General features: G+C 38.2%; 1 long non-coding RNA gene across 1 annotated transcript; it reads right to left on the reverse strand.

Moving 5' to 3' along the window:
• Positions 1–19: 19 nt before the first annotated feature.
• LOC144310176 (uncharacterized) lies at positions 20–11,645 on the reverse strand. The gene is made up of 3 exons (XR_013375864.1): positions 11,461–11,645; positions 6,399–6,523; positions 20–159 (listed from the first exon to the last, which is right to left on the reverse strand). It is a non-coding gene; the product is annotated as an uncharacterized LOC144310176 (long non-coding RNA).
• Positions 11,646–12,644: the final 999 nt, after the last annotated feature.

Here is a 12,644-nt window from a genome sequence, read left to right on the forward strand (position 1 = left end):
GTGAATAATTTAAGTGGCTTTAGCCAATGCAGACAGCAAGGTTGCCGCAGGTCTGGCAGATACTTACCCCTGTTCTGGATCCCAGAGCATCCCCAGGGCAATGATTCCCAGCTGCCTCTTCTTCTGAAGGCTGGCTCACAGGTCAAGGGAGGTTTCACACTGTTGGAGACCAAAAAAATCATAGAAACTTCAAGAAGTTTCTAGCAGTATTAGGAGATAGCATGGAATGATACAGTTTTAGGGAATTTTTTCGAACACAATTTTAAATGGATCCCACATATATATTATATTATATATGTTGTTAAGCATATAATACATAACTGTGTATTTCAATTTATAATATATAAATATGCTCTGGTTGTTCCTTTCCTATGAAGCACTGAAAATACCTGTTTACTTGGTTGTTTGTTTAGTTTGTTTAGTCAGCTGGCATGTTGCCTATTGCCTAAAATGTCAACTCAGTGAGGACAGGGACCATATCTGTCTTACTCACATCAGGATAGCCAAAGTTTAGCAAAAGTTTGCCATATAGCAGGTAATTCAGTAAATACTAATTGCTTCTAAGTGTCTCCTGTTTTGTTTTTTTTTTCACTCACTACACTGCCTGTAATGAGCCATTAATTCTCCTGGGGGGGGAAAAACTGTTTCGTTTATTAATTCCCAAAGTAAAAAATGCTAAAAATAAAATAATAACAAAATGTCCCTGCTAGATACTTTATAGTCTCATATTACTGTTTCCCATACAAATCTTTCTGGTTTCTTATATTGAAGTGCGAGAGTGAGGTACTTGTCTCACAGAGACAAGCTCATGGACAAAGGAGAGTGAGTAAAGCGATAGAAGTTTATTAAGCAAGGATACAGAAAAAGCTCTCAGATACCCCTAACAGGGTTGCCACTGAGGGCTCTTCAGGCTGGTCTTTTACTGAAAACTTGGCCAGGGAGTTTGTGGCCTTGAGATTCTTGTGCAGTCTTGGTTTGAGCAAGGACTATTGATAACACCCTTAATGACTTACTTCTTTGTGGTCTGGTGACTTTCTCTGATTGCATTATAGCTGCCAAAGAAAAATACTCCCTCACCTCTGGGACCCTGTGGTCTGGTCTATTTTCTTATCTCTGTTTTTTTACATCTCGGCACCCTTGTGATTTCTGTAAGCCTGATTTCATGGCCCTCCCTCTATCTCTCCCTGCCCTTGCTCAGTATCACCTGAAAATCAAGATGTTTCAACACCCAGTGATAAAAATGGATATATCTACCCTCTACAAAAGAGCAATGTGGAATGATCAGGATACAATCCCAAGACTCATATGTTTTGTGGAAGGTCCAGAGTTCTGTGTTCATGACACTACTTTTTATCTTTTCCATGACAGAACAGTTGGCAGAACTGTATGATGTGTGCTACAAATATATGTGAAATGGCATTATTTTGTTCTTGAGCAACTAATGTAAGGTAGCATTGTTCTCCATCTGGAGGTTCAAAATACCAATAGGATACATTCCCTCTCCTTAAGGAAGTCACATTCAAGTAAATTAGTTCATGCTAATGTTAGTCTTCATGTTTGTACTTGCTAAAAGATTAACATTAACAGTCACCTATCTCTTAAGAACACAGGACTAGAGGAAAGGAGAGCAGAGGAAAGAGTTAAGAGCAATAAGGTTACACGTCTTTATTTCTTCTTTTATTATTATTATTATTATTATTATTATTATTATTATTATTATTAGCTGCAGGGCAGTGTATACACCATAGCTGACCTTAAGAAAGGACTTGATTTTGAGATTTTGCCATTTGTTTCTCACTGTTTTCTATTGCTGGTTGCCTAGTCATAGTCATAAAGCCCAAGAGAAGTTAAGAAAGCATGTTTCATTTCTCAATCCATTAACATTAGGGGAAAGCTATGGAAAGTAGATATAATAACATTTGCTTCCAAGTCTAAAAGACCATAAAACATGAACATACCCAGGTGGGAGCTTCATACCCATGTGTAATCCCACCACAGATCAATCATCATTTTGAACTGGAGAAGTAATTTAATTAGGTTTACCTAGTTTATAACACATTTTACTGAAACTATTTATCTGCTTAGTTTTATGGCATTCAAGTCCAGAATGAGTGGCCTCTGTGTTGGATTTTATCATATGTTATTTTATGCATTTCTTAAGATAATGGAAGTGGAATCTCAGAGAAGCAGGCATAGAGAAGGTTTTCAGTTGTTTATCGAAATCTGCAGTAACACCTGCTTACTATTGCAATTTAATCTTCAAGAATGTTATCTCCAAATAGAAAGATCAATGATGGAAAAATGGTATTCGCTATCTATAGAGATGCTTTATTGATTTGAACCACAGCCTTAAAGAGGCATTTCCCAGTGCTTGCTTTCCTTTCTTTATCTTTTATTTTTTAAAGTAAATGAAAACAATGTTAAACCATTTTTAGAGCAAGAAACACAAAGCATATTGCTCTAGTGCCTCTTTTAGAGATAACTCCATCTAAAATGCTATTATACTCAGTGGAGAAGCAACATCCCTTATCCTGGATCTCTGAACAACCTTTAAATTCTATGAGTACTTGTGATTTTCTCCAACTTCCTATAATACTGTAATATTCTATCTGTGTGGGAAATGTTTAGAGGTGATGTTAAGTGCTGCATGTATGGGCCATGCAAGAATATCACACCCAGGGGCACCTGGGTGGCTCAGTTGGATAAGTGTCTGCCCTTGGGTTGGGATCCTAGGGTCCTGGGATCAAGCCCCATGTCGGGCTCCCTGCTTAGTGGGGAGCCTGCTTCTCCCTTTCTTCCCTCCTTTGCTCCCCCTCGCTATCTCTCAAATAAATAAATAAAATATTTAAAAAAATATATTTGTTATGAGAGACACACACAGAGAGAGGCAGAGACACAGGCAGACAGAGAAGCAGGCTCCATGCAGGAAGCCTGATGTGGGACTCCATCCTCGGACTCCAGGATCACGCCATGGGCCAGAAGGCAGATGCTTAGCTGCTCAGCCACCGAAGTGTCCCAATGAATAAATCTTTAAAAAAATAACATACCCAATTACCACCTGTTTGAAATAAAAAAAAATACCCCCGAAATTTTAAGTATAGACAATTATAGTGCCTATAGGTTCTTGCTCTTAAAGTAATCAGATGGAGTTTCAGGATATTATATTAGAGTCAGTATCTTGATTTTGACTCCATGAAATTCTAATAGGAAACACACCTCAAGATTTTAAGACACAAATTCCCCACCTATAGTCAACTGTGCTCTCCTTTCCTCTTTCTCACTCTACTTTCCTGTGGTGAAGGTATTTTCTATCCAGATTGAAAATCAGTTTTGTTTTGTTTTCCTTAACTCAAGATTGTTTACTGCATATTACCTCATGTGACTTTTCTTTTGATTTACATTGTAATAGTTATCTTTCCTATATCTTTAGTAATCTGTTATTAAACTATTTCGTTTACTTGTATAATCTTTATTTTTCTCTTCATTTCCTTTATTTTATTCTTAGAATTTGAGATCTATTTATTTCTAACTTTAACTTTTTCTTCTATTCTCCATTCTTCATCTTTGATTTTTATCCACTTCTACAACCTGAAATTGCTACTAAGATTAATATCAAGAAGACTTTCTTTCCTTTGTAAGTAATCTGTTGTCTTTACAGAAACTTTAGGACTTTCCCCTTCATCCTTCACCCTCTAAAATCTCTCTACCAGGTAGCCAGGAATATATGTATATGCTCTGAATACATCCCAGTCAGGATTTGGGGATTTTCACCAAATCTTTATTTCTGGAAATGTTCTATCTTTTCTTTTCCCTGAACGTCACATACAATCTCACTATTTTCTCCATCTGGCACTCATTCTGATAGATGTTAGAACTCATAATGCTATCATCCATGTCTCCCCTTTAAATTTTTGCTTAACCCTTTTTGCCATGTGTCATTTTATGCCATTTCTCACATTTCCAGCTCATTAATTTCTTCTTCAACTGTTTTGTGGTGTTGTTTTGGAAATGGAGTCAGAGTTCAATGTTAATCATTATACTGTATTTCTTATATTCATATTCTTTAATTTTTGCTGTTACTATCTATTCTTGTTTCATAAATTCTTTATCTAATTTCTTATTTGTGATTTTTGCTTATAAGTCTTAGGATATACATGATATCTATTTTAATTCCCTGTACTGATATTTCTATTAAATCAGTTCCTTTTGTTGAGTTTGTTACCACTTGATCCATGACCAGACAGAGTATCTAGTGGTCTTTTGAACCTGGCTATCTCGTGCCACCAGGACGTTGGAATAAACAATGGTGAGAGCTTTTCTTCCTTTCTTTCTAAGATTTTATTTATTCAATTGAGAGAGAGAGAGAGAGAGAGGCAGAGGGAGAAGCAGGCTCCATGCAGGAAGCCTGACGTGGCATTTGATCCCAGGTCTCCAAGATCACATCCTGGGCCAAAGACGGTGCTAAACCACCAAGCCATCTGGGCTGCCCAAGAGTTTTTCTTTCTACTTGAGTTTTCACCCACACATCTTTGGTCCTAAAATAAATATGTGACATATACTGCCTGGGTGAGGAATGGGTGATGGGGGTGGTAGATAGACACCCAGAGCTTGACCTGATGGACCACTCTACTGCAGAATCCCTGAGTAGGGCAGTCTGGGTGGCTCAGCAGTTTAGCGCCAACTTCTACCTGGGGTGTAATCCTGGATACCTGGGATCGAGTCTCACGTCAGGCTCCCTGCATGGAGCCTGCCTCTCCCTCTCCCCGAGTCTCTGCCTCTCTCTCTGTATGTGTGTCTCTCATGAATAAATAAAATCTTAAAAAAAAGAATCCCTGAGTAAATGTCCTGGCAGATGTCTGTTAGGACTCATCTGCTCTGAGCTTCTGCCTTAGGCAGCATGAAGAGCACTCTTCCCAAACAAAATTATTCCATTAGCCCACGTGGACTAGGGGCTGGATTCTTCTTTATTTTCACATGAGCCAAACTATATGATTAAAAAATGATGGCTCATTAGAAATGACAAATACCATTTGCTTCAATGTGGGTGGAACTGGAGGGTATTATGCTGAGTGAAATAAGTCAATTGGAGAAGGACAAACATCATATGGTCTCATTCATTTGGGTAATATAAATAATAGTGAAAGGGAATAGAAGGGAAGGGAGAAGAAATGGGTAGGAAATATCAGAAAGGGAGACAGATCATGAAGACTCCTAACTCTGGGAAATGAACTAAGGGTGGTGGAAGGGGAGGGCAGGGGGTGGGGGTGAATGGGTGATGGACACTGAGGCGGGCACTTGACAGGATGAGCACTGGGTGTTATTCTGTATGTTGGCAAATTGAACACCAATAAAAAATAAATTTATTATTAAAAAATAAACACCACCTTTATTACTAATAAAAAAATGATGGCTCTTGATGTATGAGCAGTGGATGCCAAAAAGTAATTCTACTGACATGTGTGTATGCATGTGTATACACATGTGTGCTAATGCATTTGTGTATACGGAGAAAAACTGTTAGAAACTATATAGATCCTCCTCTTGTGTACTATAGACACCAGATAAACAGAAACTACATTTCCCAGATGAACTTGCAGGCAGAGTTCCAGTGTGATTTAGATTCCACTAATTAATGTCTGGCTTTTTTTCCCCTTGAATTCAAGAACTGAGAAAGTGAGAAGAGAATCATGGAATGAAACACTCCTTTTCCTGTGGTGGGCCATACCAGCTGCAGCATGGTTCTGGAGCCAGTAACTATAGTGACAACTTCCCAACTTGAGGGCAGTTTCTTAATTTTGTCAGTGACACCAGCTACACTGGCAACCAATTCTGCATTGTGGTTTTGGGAATTATTTCTGGAAGCGCATCCTAGAATATGGTTATTTAACCCTTCTAATATTTATGGACCCTGTATAGTTTATAGTAATTCTCTTTGTTCAACAAGCTAGATTTTGCCCTCTGCAAAGGAGGATTAAAAAAACAGCAATTTAGGATTTTGTATCTGATGTAAATAATTTTCAGTAGAGAAAGGCTCCTACTGAAACTAAATGGTGGGACCAGGAAAATCCATGGTCTGTATTGATAAAATAGTTATTTAAATCATCAGCTCTGGTCACCTGCAAAAAAGAACCTTTTGGAGTCAATGCTTTGACAGCCCAAGTGTCTCTACACAAAATAATATCATAAAAAAGAAGAATATAAAGTTGATGAGACTGTCAATTATTATTGAGGCCAATGAAAAGGGAAATAACTGGTTCAATATTTTAAATTTCCAGCTCAAGTTATGATGAAGATAAGTCAATCCTTAACCTCATCAGGTCCTTCTGGAAAATTTAGGACATTGATTGGGAACGAATGGTAGCCTGATGATTTGAACAGATACATTTGAGTAGACTCACATAACTTTGAGTATCCTCAGATTCCTAAGTGCCACCCTGGTCAGCAGAAGTTCCTCCTTCCCTGTCTGATGAGTAGAGACTTGCTAGACCAGAGATCCTTTAATGGCTTCACCTGAGCAGGATACCTTTCAAGAGAATGACAAGTCTTGTCATGCTGTACTCCTTTCATCTTTCAATGTCTCAAGATCAACAACTAAAATCCAAACATGTCATTGTAAGGATGGTACAAAATGAAATTTAGAAAGTGAGCAGCTTACACACCAAAATAACTAAAATATTTTGTTGTTATTTTTACTTGGTGGTTAGCTAATGGGGATATCATGGAAATGGATTCTAAGACCATGGAGGAAGGAACAAAATTATAAACCAGGATGAATTTATAGATATGAAAATCCCAAGATTGAAGAAAGTAAAAATACTGGGATAGATTGATCATGTATAACATTCTCCTAACTAGATCTCCTAAGAGGGCTTAGAGTATTCTTCCTATACCAAAACACTGAGAAATATATTGTTTCAGTCAATATCCTGTCAAGGAAGATTGAAGCACACCTTCCTGTAAAGCTCTGTTGCTCCCTTAGTGGCTATATTTCCAGATTGGAAGTGCTATTTAACCAGTGTCCCTGATTTTGGTGAGCCAAAATAGAGCATCAATTAACCAGGAAGGGCAAGACAGGCAAGACAGCCCTGATGGACAGCAGGACCAGAGTGATTATCAAAATGATTTGACCTGCAAACCCTTTAATATGAGCTAATGGATGAAGGGCTGAGACAGAGGAACAGAACTAAGGTTCTACTCAATTTGTATAATATGAATAAAACCCTTCTACATCTGATGAACAAAAGCCTCACTTGAGTCAACATAAAGGAGGAGTTAAGGCTTCTCATCCAATTTCCAGGCCTGAGTCAATAAACATACCTATAATCCCTGAATGAAGATAAGACTAGGTAGATGTAGGAGGATCTTGTAATAATATCACAACTATAAATTTTCCCAGAAGATTCCAAGAAGCCTACTCCAAAGAGACTAGGGACATTTATCAGAATGCAGTGGTCAATTTTACGTGTCAACTTCACTAAACTAACAGATGTTTAGGTGTAGGTGAAATATTATTTCTGGGTGTATCTCTGAGAGTGTATCCAGAAGAGTTGAACATCTGAATCAGTCAAATGAGCAAACAAGAGCCAACTTCACCAATGTGGTCAGGTACTATCCAATCTGTTGAGGGACCAAACAAAACCAAAAAAGGCAGAGGAAGGCTGAATTCTTCCACTCTTTTCTAGAGTTGACACATCATTCATCTTCTCCTGCTCCTGGACACTGAAGCTCCTGGTTCTCAGGCTTTCAAACTCTAGGACTCAGACCAATGTATCCCTGGTTCTCAGGCCTTCATCTTCATACTAAGAGTTATACCATCAGCAACCCTGGTTCTCAGAACTTTGGACTTAAAACTGAATAATACCATTGGCTCTCTTGGTTCTCCAGGTTGCAGATAGCAGATTGTGGCATATCTCAACTGCTAAAATTGTGTGAACCAATTTTCATAACAAATCTCCTATCTATCATCTATCTATCTATCTATCTATCTATCTATCTATCTATCTATCTATCTATCTATCTATCTAATCTATCTACCTACCTACCTACCTACCTACCTACAGATCTATCCATCAATCCTACTGGTTCTGTAACTCTGGAAAATGTTAATATAGCTATATGTTGAGAAAAGGAACTATCCAAACCTTCCAATAGTGATTGGATACTGACTGAGATGACATAAACTCCCAAGGGCCTGGAATGTCAATGGTCTAAGAATTAGAGAAGATGTACTTACGGGTAGAATTATAACTGGATCTTTGGCTCAATTCTATCTCAACAGAGGCTCAGTGCATCTAAAAACATGCTTGTGGTTATCTCCTCTTTCCCAGAGTGCTCAGTTGGAATAAACATACTATTACAGACAAAATCACAACATTGGCCCCCTAAACTATAAAGGATGTTATGACAGAGACAGCAAAATGAAAGCTTCAGGGATAACTCCTCTCTGCCAAAATAGTAAGTCAAAATCAATTCTTCATTTTTAAGGGGATTTCACACATTAGTGCCTGCACTGAATACTTGAAAAATTCTAGAGTTGTAAATCCTCCTCGATCCTCCTTTAACTGGTCTGTTTGGCCCAGGTAACTGGCCTTAGAAAAATCAATAGATTATTGTTACCCTAACAATGTGGTGACTGAATTATAGTTGCTGATCCATATGTAGGCTCTTTAATCGAACAGGGCAATGTGGCCTTTGATACTTCATATGCTCCAATTCTCTCTCTCTCATACACACACACACACACTCATGCATGCACACACACACACACCTCACACAAATATTTACCTTCAGCCAGCAGGGACAGTTTAGGTCACCATTATTCCTCTACAACTCTTCACTCTGTTAATACTTGTATCATCTCACCATTCCATAGGCTATCATATTGATCCCCCATATGATGAGGTAATAGAACCATAAACACATGAAGAGATAATTCCCAGGAAAACCTAATGTCCTCCCAACTCTTTGAAGTTTTAGGGAGTTCAAGACATACCAAGATATCTCCTCCAGGGACGCTCAGGTGGTGCAATTGTTTAGTGTCTGCCTTTGGCCCAGGGCGTGATCCTGGAGTTCCGGGATTGAGTCCCACATCAAGCTCCCTGCATGGAGCCTGCTTCTCCCTCTGCCTGTGTTTCTGCCTCTCTCTCTCTCTCTCTTTCTCTCTCTCTGGCTCTCTCTCTCTCTGTGTGTCTGTCACGAATAAATAAATAAAATCTTAAAAAAAAAAGATACCCCTCCAAAGTGAAATACAAGGTGCTATACTTTGCTTCCTGATCATAAAAATAGAGATAGAACTTTTGGTGGCCTTTTTGGATTTTATAAGAAAAAAAATTGAGTGTTCCTTGTCTCAACTCATTAAATAATTTGTAAGGCTGCCAACAATTTGTAAGCCAGATTACAGTAAGATATTCCAGTTAACCCAGTCTGCAGTTCAAGCAGCTTCATAATCCAGAAACTAGAGTGGGGATCCAAAGGATCTATTATTCATCCAAAGATCTTTGGCAAAACAGACTATTGCATGGACCCAACAACAAACCCTAACTAAAGAGTCACAGAGAGACCTCTAGGATTCTAGAGATATGCTATACCATTTGTAGGATATAGATTCTCTTTTACAAAGTAGTTGTTCTCTTGCTACTAGTCTACTTGGTAGAGACTGAGACTTAACTCTGAGATACCAAGTAACATGAAATGTGAGTATTCATCATGAACTGGGTATTATCTAACCTAGGAAGCCATGAAATTGGCATGTGAAAATGACATATTTAAGACTGTACTCTAGCAGGAACCAAAGCCACAGGTAAGTTTTATGAATATATGGTTCCTCCCTGTTCCTGCTGTGCTATCACTTCTTCTTTCAGTAATACCACTTATGAATACCACCGCCACTTGACTGAGGAAGGAAAAATCTGAGGCTGGCTTACATGATATACCACCCCAGCCAAAGTAGTCTACTGGAACATTAAATATTTTTTACTCACACTCAAAACAAATAATATCATTGAAGACACACAAAAAATACCAATGGAAGTATTGGAAAAGCTGGGAAACTCTGTTGTTCTCAGACAATAAGTGCTCTTCCCAGAGCCTTGTGCATTAAAATCACAATTACTGATATCAGGAAGTCATGTTAACATGAGAAACAAGCTCCATGCAGGAAGCCTGATGTGGGACTCGATCCCGGGTCTCCAGGATCATACCTTGGACTGCAGGTGGCCCTAAGCCGCTGAGCCACAAGGGCTGCCCTGTAAATTTTGTTTTGTTTTGTTTTATTATTTTATTTATTTATTTTACTTATTTATTTTATTTTATTTTATTTTTTATTTATTTTATTTGTTTTTTATTTTTTTGTAATTTTTTTAAAGACAGTAAAAATGCTTTAAATTTTTGTCACGAAAATGTATAATTATCAATATCTTGGTATATAGAAATTTGTAATCCATCTGGACATATGGGTTCAGATGGCTACAAGATGCACTAAAGCAGGCTAAGTTGAGATGGGAGACTATTAAACTCATACAACTAGAGACATGTGGTACTTGGAAATGTCTGGCCCTGGAAAGGATAGGAAAGAGATATGGCACTGAAAATAAACAAAGTAGTTGAATTTTTTATTTTTTTTTATTTATTTACGATAGTCACACACAGAGAGAGAGAGACAGAGGCAGAGACACAGGCAGAGGGAGAAGCAGGCTCCATGCACCGGGAGCCCGACATGGGATTTGATCCCGGGTCTCCAGGATCGTGCCCTGAGCCAAAGGCAGGCGCTAAACTGCTGCACCACCCAGGGGTCCCTGAAAATTTTTATATACAAAACAATCAACTCTCAACTCTGTCCTCAATCCCTCATACACACACTTACATATCACAGACACATACATACCACACACAAGTGCCCTGTTCCCAGGCAGAAATGTAAACTTTCAAAAAACAAAAAAGAAATGTAAACTTTCAGAACAAAATAAGATTGGTACAAATTTCTTATCAGTAACACTGGGTGCTAGAAGACATTTTCTGATACTCAAAATCTATTTCCCATATTCCCTCCTTCATGGAGCTATGAGAATAAACTGTAGCAAAATGAAGTTGTAAACCAAAAATATGTTGGAGTGAATCCAGAAAACAAGGAAGGAAGCCCCAAGTGCTGAGATGACAGCTGTATGGCAACATTAGAGAGCAGTAAGTCTGGAGAGGAGCAGGGACATGGAGCTCCCAGAGTGGGGGATTTCCATGCTGTCATGAAGAGTCTTAAAAGAAAATGAGAAGACACTTCCATTGCAGCTTCCAATATGTAAAGAGCTGGGAAGCTGTCACTGTCATCCACACAAGAGCAAAGTTCTACAAACTGAAAATCAATGATTTTTTTAGATCAATCAAAGAATGGAGATTATAGGACAAACCACCACCTCAAAATCTAGAGAGATAGGCAAATACAGAGAATTACAGCTGAGATGTCCATACCTGAACAGAAGCCGTTTATGTGGTAGAAATACATAAATGATAACCTCAGTGAATTGCTGGAGGCTGAATTGGACTAGCTTGAGTGAGGAGCCAAGTCTCAGATGATCCACCGCATTTTCATGGGTTTTATCTCCAGGAATTCTAGTAGGTTCTCACCTTGGAGATCAAAGAAAAATCCTCTCATGCTTTGGGCTAGGAGAGGATGTTACCATTTTGTTGAAATATGCCCAGGTACTTCCCATAACAAAGGTCTTCCCTCCAGAGGAAATTATTAGAACCCTAGAGAATCTGAGGGAAAGGCAGTTAGTTAACCCTAGGCCTCTCTAGCCTCGTCTTACAAAAAAAGGCTAAGAAATGCTTTTTTTTAAAGAAATGGTTCTAAAGGCCACAGCCAAGGGACTCAAGTCCATTAATAAAAATGAGATTTTTTATTTAATGAATGAGATATTTTATTTTTTTTTCATTTTATTAAATGAGGGGTGCCTGAGTGACTCAATTGTTAAGTGTCTGCCTTCTGCTGAGGTCATGATCTCGGTGGGGGGGGGGTTTCCATCTCCCTCTGCCCCCTTCTTCCCCTACTTGGGCTCTCTCTCTGTCTCACAATAAAAATATTTACAAAAATGCTATTTAATCAAATTAAGTTTATAGAAGACTGCTTCACTCCATACCTTGCCACCACATCAACAGGGCTTCGATATAATAACAGTGAATTATAATGGAGAGAGGTGCAAAACACAGACTCTATTTAAGAAGTTGTGCTTAGGGAAATCCAAAGAAAACAGAGAGAAAAAAATAAAACTGAAACCTCTGGCACTTCCAGCTACAGCAAACATTTAAACACAGTCAGCTTTATACAGATTAATACAAAACCTCACACTAAAGGCCTACTAGCCTTAGTTCCTAATAACTGACATATAATGTGCACTTTAAACAATAATTATAAGGTACGCTAAGGAAAGAAAAAAACAGATGAGACACAGCAAGCCTAAGAACTAGGCTTAGATGTGACACAGAATTTGGAATTATCAGATATGAAAGTTTAAAATATTATGATTAATATGCTAAGGGCTCTAAAAGAAAAAATAAACAAATGTAAGAACACATGATTAATGTTAGTAGAGAGATGGAATCTCTAAGAAAATGCTAAAAATAAAAAGCATTATAAGAGAAGTAAAGAATGCCTT

This window comes from Canis aureus, unplaced genomic scaffold, assembly GCF_053574225.1.
Source record: "Canis aureus isolate CA01 unplaced genomic scaffold, VMU_Caureus_v.1.0 ptg000494l_RagTag, whole genome shotgun sequence".
In the NCBI taxonomy this organism is placed as follows: domain Eukaryota; kingdom Metazoa; phylum Chordata; class Mammalia; order Carnivora; family Canidae; genus Canis; species Canis aureus.